This window comes from Symphodus melops (genome assembly GCF_947650265.1).
Source record: "Symphodus melops genome assembly, chromosome: 8".
Taxonomy (NCBI): domain Eukaryota; kingdom Metazoa; phylum Chordata; class Actinopteri; order Labriformes; family Labridae; genus Symphodus; species Symphodus melops.
The window spans coordinates 18,927,744-18,945,114 of record NC_136698.1 but is presented as its reverse complement, the minus strand read 5'-3'; the positions used below and the strand labels follow the sequence as shown (position 1 = coordinate 18,945,114).

The 17,371-nt window shown below is 43.2% G+C and overlaps 1 protein-coding gene across 5 annotated transcripts in view; it reads right to left on the bottom strand.

The window, feature by feature from the left end:
- The window catches only part of dab1a (DAB adaptor protein 1a), a 92,605-nt gene extending 75,713 nt beyond the window's left edge, over window positions 1–16,892 (bottom strand). For 3 of the 5 annotated variants that reach the window (XM_079351389.1, XM_079351390.1, XM_079351391.1), the window contains exon 1: window positions 16,334–16,888. The gene's annotated coding sequence lies outside the window, so the exon portion shown is untranslated. Of the gene's footprint in view, window positions 1–16,333 lie in introns of all 5 variants that reach the window. The other 2 variants (XM_079351387.1, XM_079351388.1) reach the window with 2 other exon arrangements.
- Window positions 16,893–17,371: the final 479 nt, after the last annotated feature.

The following is a 17,371-nucleotide window of genomic DNA, read 5'->3' as shown; positions in this document are numbered from 1 at the left end:
ACACACACACACACACACACTCATGCACGCACACACACAGCAGCTCATTGCATCTGTGTGGATTAATATTAAAGTCCGGTGTTGCTCCTGCCTGGACTTGACCTCCCTTTCTGAGGAAGAAGACATGAGACTGCACTTCCACAGATTGTGTTTTGGTTTTTTTTCTTCTCAGAAATGCTTTATGGCTGATTCTAAAAATCTTTACCGATGTCTGGGAGAAGGTAAGACGAATAAATTCAAACAGAAAAATCAAGGAGCAGTATTCATATTTCAGCAGCACATGGCCAAATACAGCCGGAGTGTCTCTGATATCATGTGTAAAAACATGAACAGGTTTCCTTCAGCGTTCGCATTCATCTTATGAAATGTTTTGTTCAATTCCTGCAACAGAGGACTGACTGACCAATGTGTTCACCGAAAACCGCATGTTGAATGATGATGCGACAAAGCATGACTGAAACCACTGATCATTTTTAATTTGCAGCGTTTGGATTTAATTTTGAGGTCTTCACGTGAGTACAGTTTGGCAAACCAAAAGTTCACAACTCAACGACTTTTATTTTGCTGTTTTAAGAAATGTGACGTCACACCAAATAAGAATGTATTATTAAAAAGTTGAATATGCATTAAAAGGAAACTTCAACCACCTGAGATTATTTTGGTGTTCGATCAAATACAAATTCATGCTATGCTGATGTGCGTGTCCTTCTTCAAAGTTTGAATTCTGGTGCGGAATGTATTTATTTTAACCTAAAAAGTAGGCGGCACTCCCATGTGGCTGTTTTCCCCCCTCGTCCCTCGGCAGACCGAATTGAGTTGCAGCGATGACCATCTTGGACCTCAAAAGCTTGTGTGCACCCTTCTACCCTCGAAACAAGCATTTTACACTGTACTGTGTTTGTGTCCAGTTTTTACTTTTCATTGTAGTGTTTTTGATGTCACTGGCTGCTTCAACAATCTTTGAATACACAGATCTATCCCTCTGTCTTTCAAACTGTATGAACAACTTTCTGCACGGTATATTTGTTGTTATGGGCACCCAACATGCACATTTCTTAGGAATTTTTTTTTTAAAAAACAGAACAAAACCAGCTGTAACCAAAGCTAAGATTTGACTTTTCCTAAATTCATCATCTGATGAATAGCATCTGTACTATCCAGCCATCCTCTGGCTCATTGAGGATTCAGATGTGTGCAGAGAGACCGAGACAGAAAAGACTTTTTTTTCCTTCTCATCTTATTCCCAAGACACCATCTTCCACTTCACTTCCAGCAGCCAGATGAAGGCCGACGGGGCTGAAAAATTAGCCTATCAGATGCCTCCACCAGCCGGAGCAGAACTCTGAATATGCTAATAGATGGGAGATTAAGATATGTAGCTGGGGGCACCAGCACACACACACACACACACACACACACACACACACACACACACACACACTCGTGCATGCACACACAGACTCAAAGCTTTTATTCCCTGATTATAGAGGACAAAATTATAACGGCATATCTCAAGAGTAGAGAGAGAAGTGTCTTTAATGAAGAGGGTTATTTCTTCTATGAGATGGAACAAAAAAAGAGATAAAAAAGACATGAAAAACGTGTGTGTGTGGGTGTGTGTGTGTGTGCGTAACATTACATCTTAGAGAGAGAGCCTCACTCGATTACACACAGCTTTGTCTCAGCTACAGGGGGAAACACAGGTGAGAAAAAAGCCCCTCCTTTCCCTCCTCCACCTCTCCCTCGGTGCTACACAAACAGGTGCACCCCCCCCCCCCCCCCCCCCCCCCCCACTGACCTCGTCCTCCATCTCCTTTAACAATCTCCCCCATGAAAAACAGCCGCCCTCCCCTCTCTCTGTCTCTGCTGTCCCGCTCTGATTGCTCATCTTTCTTCATGTCCCTGCTCCTCTCTCCCAGCGCTCGCCATCTGTACACTAACAGGTGTGCTCTGTGTGTGTGTGTGTGTGTGTGTGTGTGTGACTGATGTGTTTGTTACCTGTAGGCCCGCCTGCAGACACTCCAGAGAATATATCTGCCTCCTGACCTACTACAGCAGACACCACCGTGCTCCCTTTTCTCCTCTGCTCTCTGCTCTCCCTCCGCTTCTCCTTCAGGAGGCGACAGGTGGAGGAAGGTAGCAGGAGAGGACGCTGTGATGAGCCAGCAAGGAGGCTAAACGCTCATGTGTGAGCGTTGGAGCAGCATTGTGGAGTTTGGGTAATTAGTCCCACCACCGTGTGTGTGGAGATACGTGTGTGTGTAAGTGTGTGTGTGCCCCTCTCATTAGTCTCACAGGTGACTGATTAAACGCTCTGAAACACCTGGAAGTGTTCCTCCTCTCCCCCCGTCGCCTCCCTGCTCTGTTGTTCTAATTTACAGCTACACCCCTGAGAACTCCCCCGAACCCGTCACAACACACGCCACAAGATGACACACACACACACACACACACATCTCTCACCATCAGGGACAGATGAAGCTCACGCAGGAGCCCTTTCAGACATGGAGTCAGTGACATTTCTGCTCCATCGATCTATAAAAATGTAATCCTTTAACAGATTCTATGTAAGACAATAATTCCAGGTGCAGGACAACCTTTTGATATCAGTGTTCTGGTTTGTGTGTTTTATCGTCCTCTGGTGTATCAGTGGGATTTGGCAGTATGCAGGGAACTGTATATGTTTAATGTATAAAAAGAGGCACAACTGTACAGCCCTCATCGGCTTGGTTTCAGAGCCCTGCTCTCCTTCAGAATCAGCTGTAGGACTTTCAGTTGATGACGTCACGCATTCACTGACAAGCTTCTGCTTCACCCGAGTGTCACACCTCTATTATTGGACCATACAGTCTAACATCCAGACAGATCCTCCAGTTAGCCACACACACACAGTGAATGATGGCGCTCCAGTCTCAGTGGGAGGTGGTGTGTTAGAGGAAGCACAGCTCCACCTGGTCAGTCTTTTAATAAAGCTCACAGTGCAGCCTCAGCACCGAGTCCACACTCATACAGCTGCTGTGATATCATTACTACGTGCGTGTCCCTGAGGGCTGACATGTGATGGATGTCAGACGTGCAGGTAATAAATTGCGGAGGTCAATCCACTCTGCTGAAGAGGTCCACTCCTGGGAAGGCCAACTGATAGACAATACAGCTTCAAATATTCCCCTCAGCACACATCTCCATCCGCCTCTCAGGCCCCGGTTTATCAGAGAGGGATCATTAAGTGTTTCTCTCAGGAGAGTGTGAGGCAGCGTGAGCGGATCACACACACACACACACACACACACACACACACACACACACACACACACACACACACACACAACTGATCTGATGTACAGCAAAGGTTAAGGTCTGTTTTCTGCAGCGAGAGACACTGGACTCTACTGCAGCTCCCATCACACACACACACACACACACACACACACACACACACACACACACACACTCGGGAGGTGGTACATGTGACCTGGTCAGGTCACAGCAGCAGGAAGTGTAATAAAAGCAAGACTCACTGTGACGCAGCAGGCAGTCATGAGCAGTCTGCTCCTTTGTCACATCATCACGTTTCCTGATCCATCCTGGGAAGCTCCGTTGTAAACAGGCCCTTCAAACAGCGCTTCACTTTGCCTGAATCTGTCCTGATTTGATTGTCCAGAGCTGCATGTGCAACACAAGCAGCCGAACTGTTCGCCCTGACTGTTTTTTTCCACATTGTTTATCCTCTGTCATGTCATGTGATCCTCCCATCCATCCAACAGGGATAGTCACCCTGAACAAGAAATACCACAACAATGAAAGAACTGTTTTGAAGGCTGTCTAGATTCATGCAAAGGACACTTGGGTGTTTTTTTGAAGTGGGGTTGTTACAGTATGAGGTTCTTGTTAAAAGTCAAAAGACACAGGTATGCATGGCTCCTTTAAGAAGAGACTGGTCTTGGGCACCGGTAGCGCAGTGGCAGCGCATGCGTCACCATGTACTACAGTCCTCACTTGGCAGCCGGGGTTCGACTCCGGCCTGTGGCCCATCTCCCGCTTCTCTATCCCTTCTCTTTCCCTGACTTCTAACGCTATCCACTTTCTCTCCCTCTCTCCAAATGAAGGCATAAAAGTCTGAAAATAAATCAGACAGACAGAGGGCAGGCACAGACGCTAAGCTGTATGGCTATGCAGACAATTTAAAAAATATTCTAAATCAGATTTTAAGAAAAACTGAGCAAACTTTTTTTCATTGGTATCCAAGTTGGGAAAAACACCAAACTATTTGCTCCTTGACCAGGACTGTACAGGACAGCTGAGACTGAAGCTACAAGTGCAGAGAGGAGAGCATGTTTGGCATTTAAAATCTCTCACACACACACACACACACACACACATAGCCCAACACATTCGCATACCAATTGTGATGGTCCAGTCATCCTCGTCATATCATCAACTTCAAAATAATCCTCCAACAGATATTTCTGTCAGCCTCTCCCCCGCCTGTTAGAGAGTGTGTGATTGAAACCATCAAATCAGTTCACAGTCATTTAATCTCATAGCCTTACATCTTCCATTAATCCAGCTTTATGTGTGAGCGCGCGTGCACACACACACACGCACACGCACACACGCACACACACACACACACTGAGCATGGTCTCATGGTTGGATGGGTGGTCCTTCCTCGTTACTACAATATAACTTATCAGACTATATTGAAGAGAGGACCCGTTATCTGAGAGCATATAGAGCTAATTAAACTCTGCCAGTCAAAGTGATGCTTGTGTGTGTGTGTGTGTGTGTGTGTGTGTGTGTGTATTTGAGAGAGAGAGAGATAGAGAGAGAGAGAGAGAGAGAGGGGAGAGAGGTCATGGCCTAAAGGTAAAGGGGCCATCAAAAGCACATCCGTAATAAAAAAAAATAGAATTTACCCTTCAGTTATATGTCTCTATCTCTCTGTGTGTGTCTGTGTGTGTGTGTGTGTGTGTGTGTGTGTATCTCCAGCGGAGCGTATAAGTCGATGCTCTGTGGAGCTCGATCAAGAAGCCCAAATGACCATGAGAGCAGGTGATTCATCCTTAAAGACCCCTGTCCACACACACCTCTCTCTCACTCACACTCACACACACACCTCTCTCTCACTCACACACATACACGCACCTCTCTCTCACTCACACACACACACGCACACACACAATCACCCACAGTGAAGATCGCTGGATCCTTAAACCTGCTGAATGCACTTTTAATTCATACTCATAAACCTGCTAAATGTGTCACTCAGTCGCCTGATTGTATGTATTTCTTCCCTGTTGTGAGAAATGTTCGACAGTCCAACAGCTCCCACGAGGCTGAAGGAATATGAAACTGTGCAGAGGTGTGTTTTTATTCCACAGATGCAAAACACATTTAGTCAGTCGCTGCAAGTTTTCAAAAGGCCAAACGTCAAAGGATAAAAAGTCTATATAATTATAAAATAGCAGATTAGTTTCTTTTGTTTTGATAAATCCTCCAAGCTGGACACAACAATCTTATAAGAAACATATTTGGGTGTTTCTAAATATTATTTTGGGCTACAAGATTTTAGACTCTGACAAGGAGTATACTTATCAAGGATTGATTGTTCCAACATACGAACAAGTGTTATGTTTTCATGCAGAGGAGGAGCTGCATGAAACGGGGCTTCTCTGGGTTGGGATCAAAAACGCAAATCTGTGCAGTGGTCTGAGACACACTTCTGAACCAAAGAAGCCCGTCTCCTTCCATCGCTTGATGTAAACCCACAGTAATACGCCTGTAAATGTGACACTGAACTACTGTTCAGGTAGGAGAGGAGGTGGATTTATTGGGAGGTTCTGTTTCTCTGTTTCTGCAGGATTAGTGATGTCTGTTTGCGAACACACAGGATTACCGTGAGAACCTGAAACGTCATCAAAGCTTCTTACTGCGCAGTTTGAGTGAGGGTCTTCCCTTCACTAGTGCTCATAATAAACTGCTTAATGCAGCTTAAAGCTACTTTAGGCTTTTCAAAAAATGAAACCCACAGCTGTAATTTATTTTCTGTAAATGCTGATCTAATAAACGCATCCTCAGCGGTGCTAAAGCTCCACTTTTACAGCTCAATCTAAAGCACACACCCATGCTAACTAGCTCTGGGCTGATGCAAGCTGGAAATTCCCAGCAGTTAAGTGAGGACTGATACATTTGATCTTTATTCCTAATGTGTGTCTGCGGGAGAAATCCTCTTACACAGCCGCCAGTAAACAACATTAATACAAGGAAAAAATGATAAGACTAGCATAGGAGGGAAATACAGAATGAAGGGTCATTAAAAAGGTGTTTCCTTATTGTGTGTTGAAAAGAATTAGAGCTTTATAGAAACATCATTAAAGCTGTTTATCTGCTTCTTTTTTTCTGTCAACTGTTCATAAAGTAAACAAAGAGTTCAGTGCTGCACCAGGGAGGCAGCCATTATTCATCCTAAACAAGTAGGATGAGTGGCTAATCTTAATAAATGTGATAAAACAATACATTTGTAAACTAGCATGTGATATTAAACGAGGATTTAGAGGATGGCAGTAGAGCAAAAGAGACCAGCTCAGGGGTCTCTACGGTGGCCATGAGGGTCAACTGCAAAAATATGTCACACCTGCAAAACATATTTTACCTTCTGCAAAAAGGAAGTGAAGGGTTTTTTGTTTTTTTTCTAAAAAGTAAGCTAGTTCTTTTTCATGTTTCATTGTATATGTAGGCATTCAGTGAAGTGTGTTTGTCGTCTGGTGAAATCTCTCTGTGCAATCATAAAAAAATGTGTGCATTTCAACTTCAGGACCAGCGTAGCTTTAGATGTGTGCTCCAGCATATCAGGTGTTATTTTGTATGATATTTTGCTGCATGTTATAATGCATTTAATTCATTCACATACATGTCTCACTTGACTTACAGAATAACTGTAAAGAAGGAGAGGAGTCTGCTTTCACTCTGCTACAGTATCCACAAATCATTAAAACCTGTTTTTTTGTTTTCAGACTGATGAGAAGTTTCAGAGTAAAGTTTTAGACTTATTCTCCTGATTTCTCCTGAAGGATATTCTTTATTTATATTTATTTATTCACAGTTTCCCAAATCTGTGTTTTTCAATTGTATCTATGTTTGGGATTAGTATTTATAAAGCTACATGTTACAGAGTGAGTTTGACCTGGTTGTTCACAGTCCAACAGCTTCAACCTGCAGCTGAGAAGGTTCTCTTTTTTTTCCACTGTTGCTTTACTGCACCATCAAACAGAATTTTGATCATTTTAATGTTTCCACCTTAATTGAACTTTAACTTGGTTTATGGGCGGAGAACATTTCATGAACCATGAAACCATTAAACTCTCTTCTGTGATCACAAAGAGCTGAAAGAGCCCCGAGATGAAGCACACAAGATGTCCATGTCTGCAGGAGTGTGATGTGATGAGACCTGGTGCCGTGTCATGCACGAGTCTGTACCGCCTGGTTTAAGGAGCAACTGCAACTGAAACTGAGGATATTATATTTGAGATGAAGCTGATAAACATTGAGCCGAAGTTGATTATGTTGCACTTATTGCAAAAAAGAAAAGAAAGGGGGGCTCTTGTTGGCAAATTAAGCTCTAGTGTAATTTCAGCCAGGAAGACAATAAGCGCTTCACGATCTGGTCTTTCTCACCCTTTTTTTTTTTTTGCGCACTAACTGAACTTTCCACTGTTTTGGGCTGATATTGGTACTCAGCTGTCTCTTCAGCAGAGCTCATCTAACCAATCGTATGGTGGTCTTCCTCCCTCATTTTCAGCCTGGCAATGTTCTGCTCCCCTTTTAAATACGATTCTTTCTCTGCCTTCGGTCCTTCATGCTGACGCTTGTGCACCCCTCCAGCTCCCCATCACCGCCCATCTTCATCATGAAGCCGCGTCCCAGCGCAGCTTGGGATGTGTTTCTGATTGAGGGGCCCCCTCCCTCCCTCCCTCCCTCCCTTTCTCCTCTGCTGTAACAGATGCCCCGCTCACAGGAACAGAATTTAGGTTACCAGCACCTCATCTGTCAAACAAATCAGGGTCACAAATGCTCATCACTTTCTCATGAATGAGAGGACTGACAATAAAAGGGCCAAGTGAAAAAATAGATATGAGTGTTTTGTTTTTTTTTCAGATGAAGATACTGGCTTTGGGCTAGTTATAGAGCCGCTCCATTTGATTTGAATGAAACTAGGCCTGCATGATGTGAGCACGATGCTATGTGTGATGACATGGTTCAGTATTGCAATTACAGTATGAAGTGCAACAATGAAACAAAAATATCCAAGAGCGCGAATTACAGTAGATACAACTCCCTTTTTATGTTACCCCGTTGTTCTTCATGTCTACAATTACGCCTGTTTAAAACGTGTTGCAAAAATCCACTTTTTTCTTTTCTTTCCACTGAATTGGCAACATTTTTTTTTAACATACATAACTGCATCAAAATGATGTAAAGCATGAACGTTATACCCAGGCCTCCATCCACAGGCTGAGTAAGAAAGCAATGACTTTTAACATTTAATCATTTCACCAAGTGTAAATTCTCATATCGCAATAATGATGAAAGTGTGATAATTGCACTGCTATAAATGACACATGATGCTACTATACTGAAACGAAACACTTTCTTTTGTCATCCACACAATGCTCCCTGTTTATGGTATGTGGTCAGCTGACGTCAGAAGTTGGTTTAAACAAACATGCATGACGACTGTGTTTAATTCCAGAGGATAAGACTTCCTCAACCGCAATAACTCCAAAGGTTCATTGAAGCTAACTTGGTCTTAAAAAGGCCTGAAGGTGGCATGTGGCTTTAAAACCTCAGAAAGCTCACATCCTCTGGTGGTCTCATCCTGTCCTGAGTGATCGCCGAGTGAATTAAGTGTATGGAAGACAGGAGCTAATGATGGATATTGAATTGTGGCTAATCTTTGCAAACAGAGAGAGACAAAGACAGGGATCATGGGACATTTAAAAATTCATTAGAATGCAGCCGCGGAAAAAAAGTGCACAGACGGGGTGAAAGTGAGGGAGACAAAGGGAGAGAAAGAAAGAGAGAAATATAAAGAGGAAATCCTCGGAGGAAAACGTCCTTCCGTTCCCGTCTGCGTCTGTTTCTTCCTCTAACTTTGTTTCAGTCTCACAGCGAGTGTGGAAGTCAGTGGAGCCGATCCACAAGGGGAAGTGTAGCTAACAAAACCCCCCGGCTAAACCCGCTCCCTCTCCCCCTGCATGCATTCATTATCTATTGTACAGGCTGAATGAAGAGCGCAGTGCAGGAGCAGGCATCTCTGCTGCTCGGTACACGCTGTGTGAAAGGCTCCGAACACAAATTAAAATGTAATTTATGACGCTTTGTTTGCAGCTTTCTCTGCAGCGAATACATTTTACAAGGAGCGTGTAAGACTGCAGGGTCTGCTGAGGCACGACACAGGGCTAAGATCACTGTCACTGTGTGTGTGTGTGTGTGTGTGTGTGGTACACATCTGTAAAGTGTGTGTGTGTGTGTGTGTGTGTGTGTGTGTGTTAGAGAGAGAGAAAGCTTGAGAGGGAGAAGATGGGGTGGTCAGGGATCTTGACTTCTGGGGAAATGAGAATGTAAGGCGTTGAATTAATTGAAGTGTTAATGTGCTGTGACTCCAGTGTGTCGCATGCCACCGTGTGCGTATGTGTGTGTGTGTGCATGTGTGTGTGTGTGAGTCTGAGTATGTGTGTGTGTGTGTGTGAGTGTGTCCTGCGCTGAAGTGCTTTTGTTTGCTGTGAAAACTCATTACCAAAGTGAACACCTCTGTGGTTTCAGTCCAAAGTGGTGCTTGGGCGGCGTAAGAGGCGAGCAGGAGGGTTCAGGAGGACGGCGAGGAGAATGTGATAATGACGATGTGAATGAGAGGAAGGAAAACAAAGAGTTCCTGTAGCACAATTAACATCTCGGAAACAAGGGCATCCCCGAAGCAATGCTACAGGCAGAGAGAGATGCGGAGACAGGTTTGCTCAGAGAAGAAGAGAGACTTTGTGAGGAAACGGGGACGTTGAAGATGGAGCTGTGATGAAGACAAGAGGAGGAGACGACAGAGGTTTGAGAAGAATAAAGGAAACAGACAATTTCATTCGTTTTCACTCTGTTAGTGACAAAATGAATAAAGGAAAGATCTGTTTACGATGAAATGAGGACTCTTAAAGCTCCCTACGACCAAGCTGGACTCAACAGTTGGTTGTTCTAAACTGCAGCTTGTGACGTCCTGCCCTCTGTCTGCATTTGTTTGGCTGCCTGCTGTGGCAGACAGTACAGGTGGAGTCAGGCAGGTACACACTGGAGTCCATGTTTTTGTTTCTCCTCAGTCAAAGTCAAAGGACATCATGAAATGTCAGTGACGTGACTGGAAACACATACTCGATCAAGTGTCCTATCAAATAAAGGTAAAAAAAAGAACCCCAAACTAATCTTGGAAAACACAAATGTCACACAGCTGTTAGACATAAACACAATCACAGCCGGTCAGTCTGAAGTTTTGGACTTGATGAGAAAACATTTTCAAGCTCATTTCATTTTTTTTTTCTGGTTCAAATTATCACTTTTAAAATCTCAGTTGTTTTGAACTGTGGCTAAGCTAAAGTTAGCCGTCATTTTTAATTCTCTATTGATCAACTCATTGATTAAACGATTAGTCTTTGCAGCTCTGTTTATCAGCCTGTTCTGTTTCACAGTCTGAAGCAAAGCGATGCCAAAAAACGACTCTGCAGCCTTTTCACAGTCACAGTGTGTGTGTGTGTGTGTCTGTGTGTGTTTACGCTGCTGTTGTGTCTGCAGATGATAATCCCAGCGGTGCGGACAGATTGTGAGTGTTTTAAGCAGATTACAGATTAACGACTGCAGAGGCAGATTAGCTGGCAGCACCAATCCAAACCTCTGGATGGACTCTCACAGACCCTTCTCTCCCAGCAAGGGAGGCAGTGTGTGTGTAGTTGTAAGATATCACGACCGCACAAATCCTTTGTATTAGATAAAGAAATATAACACACACATATAAATGCACACACACACACACACACACACACACATAGGATGGAGATCAACGGGAAAGGCAACGAGCAAAGAGACGGTCGATTCCCCCTCTATTTCTTCTTCTCTGGTCTTTTACTCTATTATTGCAAAATGTTTATTTGACCTACATATTGCTGACAAATTAAAGTAAGGAGAAAGGAGGCACATAAAACACCTGAGGTTAAGGGAGTGAACACTTTTTGTCTCATGTCAAATGAAGCTGAAAAGAAAATATCAGTGGCTGCATGCTTTTGATCCTGAGACAAGAGTGATGGAGGGCGAGGTCTGTAAAGAGGTGTGTTTGACCTCCACAGTTCAATACCACAGAGGACAGATGTGTCGTTTTTTAGAGAACTGACCATGCGCTTATATGTTTTATGTTGACTTCTCTATGACGTCATACGCAACATTTTGATCAGTAACTTGACCTTTGACTCATGTTGATGTCTTTGGACTGGATCTCTAAGAAAAGTATCATCTGTACTTCAGCCTTTTCTGTGGCAGATTTTATTTTTCAAACTTGGACATAAAGTAGATTATTTAAATAATGGGCTATAACATATTACACTATTTTGTAATATAATTCAATGTTTGGAGTCTGGGTTGAAGGTGAGCATGTAATGCGCATATAAAAAAAAAAAAACTAAAGACAAGGAATCTATCAGTATAACATCACAAAGCAGAAGAGAAAGATGATCATGAAGATGCACAGAAGTTAAAAAAAAGTTATTTATTGTATCTGCATTTTGATAATTTACCAAAGACTGAGAGAAACTGCACCTGAACAGAGGGGAGGTTCAAATTATACCAAAAGAAGTGGACCGGGTCTGATTCATGCCTGAATTATTATCATCTTGGAACACGTCATAGATCATTGTCTGATGTGAAATGTCTCTGTAACTGCAGTGAAGCCAGCCGTTGGCATTAAACTCCTTCTTGGCAAGCCTTCCGTTTCTGTGCAGCGTTTACGTCATTACTAAGTCCATAACATCCTCGAGTCATGCCAGTTATCTGTTGAGTCATCTTCAACAGTAGAATTTATACAGCAGCTGCACTTGCGCTCACGTCAGAGCCTGACATATAAACAGATATTCTTGTGATTTACTTGCAAACAGTGTGAATTCAGTTTGCTGTAACAACAACATCCTGATGCAGACGAGTAAAAAGCCATGCTTTGTCAGGTCTGTCCTCATGAGGAGTCAGGAAAGCTAAACACTGATTGGCTGATCAGCAAGTAGATCTGTGATCAAGTTAAAAAGTTGGATCTGTAATTACTGTTAGCTTGGCTTTAATGCAGCTATCTGGTTTATAGAGACAAATAAATCATTTGGATTACCACAGATGGATGCTCTGCAGCTCCAATAGCTTCGTTGGCTGATAGAACAAACAATAAAGTAATGCTAGCTGAAGCGATGCTATTCAAGTGTCTCATCCCCACAATTATATACAAAGCAACAATCAGTCATTCACTTTTGTATGTAATCTTCACGATCTGCTCCACTTAACAAGTCTTACTTACGTCTTTCCTCAATTCACTCTCATTTTCTTTTGGCAGCTTTCAATGAAAAACTTTTTTCGCAGTAATAACGCACGAGTCGATCAGTCGCCCAACGATAGTGAGTGCTGCTTTCCAACAGCCATTCTCAACTTTGCACATTTTGAGCCACTGCTGTGGTTTAAAGTGTGTCATCCCTCAGAGCCCCCCCTGTTGGCCCGGAGCCCCAAGCAGTGCCTCTAATAGTCTTGGTGCAATAAGAAAAATACTTTTTTTTCTTTGGCTGCATTAGCACAAGTGACAGCTGGGTTAACTGGAAGCAACCAATTCCAGGTCTTGATTAAAATTGAAATAAACTTAAGGGAGTCTAAAAAAGGAGTTGGTTTGTTGAAGATGTGAAATAAAAGAAGGATTTTTGAGTCTATGTTATAGTATAAAGAAGTGAGTTGTTTACACCACAGATGGTTTAAAGAAAGGCTCGGAGTCAACCCCTGAGTCGTGTCGAGTAGATTACCTGGAATTTCTGTCAATTTGCTTAGCTGGGTAGTATCCATGGCAACAGGTGTCAGTGGGGTGCTTAAGAAAAGTTTGCAGCCTCATAAATTAGGAGGTTACTGTATGACTCTGTGGTTGTAAAGTTATGGAAGGAAGCAATGGACCTGGTTTGGATCCAGTTGGGGTTTAAGTCCGATCTTGTGCACTGTTCAATAGCCCCCTTCCCATCTAACTTTTAACATGCCGTGATGAAAACTTACAAAGAGTGCCATTATAAAAAATTAAATTAAAAAAACGCTATGGGCATCATGTAAGTCTCCGCAGGTTTCTCTTTATTTTTCACAGCTTGCCGTTTTCTTTGCAGACGTCCTCATGTTTTAGATAAAATTCTGTTCAGCACAAAACTGTTCTGAGAAGAAAAAAAAAAAGAGAGAGAGAAAAGCTTCCCAAATACCAGAGGAACACCGAGTCTCCGACTGAGACACAAATTCAGAGTTACAGGCTTAGTGTTTCAAAAGCTGCTAAAAGCTCCAAGAACCGGAACAGAGAGCTGCAGGTTCACATGAATCCTGATGTGAAGAACACACTAACAACTCTCTGCTGTAAAGCTTCAGCCCAACATTCATTCATTCAAACAGTTCGCCATTCAACACAGGACAAACTGCACTGCATGGGAAAGACATGAATTACACGAGACAGGCTGGGTTGTGTAAACTGGCAAAAAAAAAAAAAGAAGGGAGGCAGAGACTGTGAAGGAGCAGACCGAGAGTGGAATTGAAAGAAAAAGACTCTTCAACAGTCCATTCTTTCAGTCTGAGCACAAAGCAGGTTTCCATGGAGCCCCCAAGTCGCCTGCTGGGCCCATACGGGCAGAAGTAAGAGCTCTGTGAGGCAGCGAGGGAGAGAAACTCCTTAACCTTGGCGAGAGTAAAAGAAAAACAGAGAGACTTCAATGCATTCAAATGTCTACTTTAAAAGCTTAAATAACAACATACAGCTGTTGAATGTGTGGACAACTTATAATTAAAGTTTGTTCATCGTGAGGTCACTTTTATATATTCACTGTGTGACAGGTGTTTTTACATGTTAACTGGTCTTTAAGGGATTTGTTGTGGTAGTTGAACCTGTGAATGTACTTTGAAATTAGTTAGAAATTAGTTGTCACTCTATTTGTGGAACACACAACACAATGCAAACTATCGTTACAGCGATATATAATTGTTCTAACTAATGGGATACAATCACAGTGTCAGGAGTTTCACATATTAATAAATAATCTGAGACAAATATCTTGGTCTAAACAGGCTGTTACCATGGCAATTTAACTCACAGTGTGAACACGCCCAAACAGGAAGACATGGGATGAAAGGACCGCATTAAAAACAAGTTAAATAAGGAATTTAACGTGAAACACCAGATTGCAGCAAATAAAAGCGTTAATCACTATTCCATAGGTTTCATAGATATTCTCGAAGAGTGCTTTCACACTTTGATTAAAATCCTGAAAAACACCTGAAGAACTGATTTTTTTTCACGCTGACTTTATCCAGAGTTTCTCCTGAAAGCCCCCTCAAAATTGTTTTTTATCTTAACAATTGGTGCACAACCATACGCTTCTTCATTTTAAATAGCAATGATACATTTCATTATAGTGTTGTTGCTCTGTTGCTTCTTTTTACATCATGTATTGACCTCGGAGACAACCCCCCCCCCCCCCCCCCCCCACCCCCCCCCCCCCCCCCCCACAAACACACACACACGCTCCCCTGGGATTAGATGCATGTGTGAAAACCACATCAGGGGAATTTCAGGGGCTGTTCTCTTGTATGTTTCCAGATTGCATGTGTAAAAACAGCTTCAGCACTTAAATATCATTTTATTTCAAAGGCATGTATCTTTGTGTCTTGTATGATCTCTGGCATTTGTTTGAAGTTGCAAATACAGGTGCTATAATACAAGAAAAAAACGTGTGCCTCTACAAAAAGAGTATGAGTAACTGATAACAGCGAGAAATGTGTCAGAGTAACAAGTGAAAGGTTTCCAAGAAACATGCAATGAAGTGATGAAGTGGAAAAAATTGGGGGAAAGTGAAAGTCTGAAAGTGTGCAGTGAAAGAAATTCAGCATGTGAAGGTTACACGCTTCGGACTGTTTGAAACAAAACCTCCGTAATACTTCGATGTTAGATTGTGTTGTATTCCACAGTGTAACGTGCACACACTCACACGTTCACACACATGGAGAAGGTGTAGGCTGAGTGTCAGACAGAAGCAGAGAGCAGGCTGAGGGTCTGCAGAGATCCACAGCCTCATGATTAATGCGGCTTTTAGCTGCAGCGGAGCCCCCACCTCCACTGCCTCCTCCGCCACCCTCCAGAGAAAACTGACCAGGGCTCCCATTCAGCAGCTCTCCTCCTACCCGCTCTCTCACTGTCCATCAACCCAAACCCACTGACTGTAACCTCCGCACCACAGCCGCCACTGTACCGCGTCTCACTCCATTTCCCCTCACTCCAAAGTAAAACTGAATCCCATCCAAACACATCAGAAGCATTATTTTCAGAGCAGGAAACCTCCGCGCGTAAAAGAGCGTTAAATAAAGTGAATCCAGCCTGTGTGGATGCGCACTTGTCGGCTACGAAATGAAATAAAACATCAGCTTGGTGCACACAATAGGATCATTAAAGTGTGAAAAGAAAAAAATAAATCAAGTATAATTAGGTTTTCATAAAGTCTCTACAGTGCACCACAGAGCGACTGTCCTCCTTTCGAACACCCTTTAGGGGCAAGGAAACGCACAGACACCACGCAAGAAAAGCACCGAGATTCACGTACAACACGAAAGATACAGCGAGAATACAGGGATGAAATGTTTTTATCACTTTCAAATAAATTCTGCAACCCAACAGAGACGAGCGGGAGAGGATGAAGCTGAATGCAGCAGAGCACCGGCTCTCCCATCCCGCCTTACACACACACACACACACACACACACACGACCCCCAAGAACAACTAGCTATTTTCAAGAGAGGGGGTCACTCCCCCCCAACACCGGAGAAACACACACTGACACACAAACATATGCGCGGACACTAAAATCTCGACGCACCAACAGCAGCAGTGGTAGATCATTCATTGCAGCAGAGCGCAGTGAATCCACAGGCTTATCTTACCTCCAAACACACTCACACAAACTATCACACACACACACACACACACAGCACTTTCTGGACACTGTATGCACGCGGGCAGGACGGGCTCGTGCTGCTCTGAGCGCTTACCTTTACACTACAGCAAGAAAGAGCACAGTTAGTTCCCATGTTGAGAAAAGGCGTTATAGAATCCACTAAGTATGTCCTCGTGCAGCGTTCAGACATCCACAGTGTGTGTGTGCGGAGACAGTAATCCACTTTTCCATTCCGGGGAGAGCGCGTGCGAGCTCCGTTACATCTCTTTTCACGATACCCTCTCCAAACTATGCAGGCTGCTTTCAGCGCGTTTTTCTGCTCCTCTGCCCCCTCTCCCGGCTCTCCTCTCCCTCTCTGAGGTTGCCTGGTTACCTCTTTCTGTAGGCTGCTTCAGACCGGCGGCCGGCAGCCAATCACAAAGCACGGTTCCACTTAACCCCTCCGCTGCTTAACTGTCCTGATTTCCAGCTTTCAAGGAGTGGGAAGAGTGGAGAGGGTGAGAGGAAGAAGAAAAGCAGTGGGTGATGGTGGGGGATTTAGAAAATGTATATATTAACGAAATTATAATGAGGAGGAGAAGATGAAAGGAGGAAGAGAGGAGGAGGGGCTTATGGGAGAATTTAGGTTAGCAATGGAAAGTTGATGAATAAATGTCCTCAGACTTCACTGTGCAGACTGAAAGAGTAAAATAATGAATAATGTAAACAACAGGCTGATACATCAACTTAAATTAAAAAAAAAATGCAGTTCATTATGTGTCCACTAGAGGATTTATTCAACAGTGAGTCAGTCCCCATAGAGCCCCATGTTAAAAAGTCCAACTTTGTAGCAGAGATAAAAGTGTTTACAGCCTGCTACAAAAACTGTTTTGGTTTTGATAGATCTCATTTCCCTCTTCATGAGAACTGTACAGCTGAATTGTTGTACAACTTACTTGTTTACATTATAGTAAAGTGATAGGGTTAGGGGCGTGGCCTCTTTGAGTGACAGGTGGGAACTGCTGGCAGTCTGCTAGGTGTCACCTCAGCAAATTTGGCCGCTGAACTTCTTTTTAAGTTCTCTATGATTCTTGTCAAATATTAAATATTATAATATAAAGAGTCACTAGCATTGACTTCCACTAATACAAAA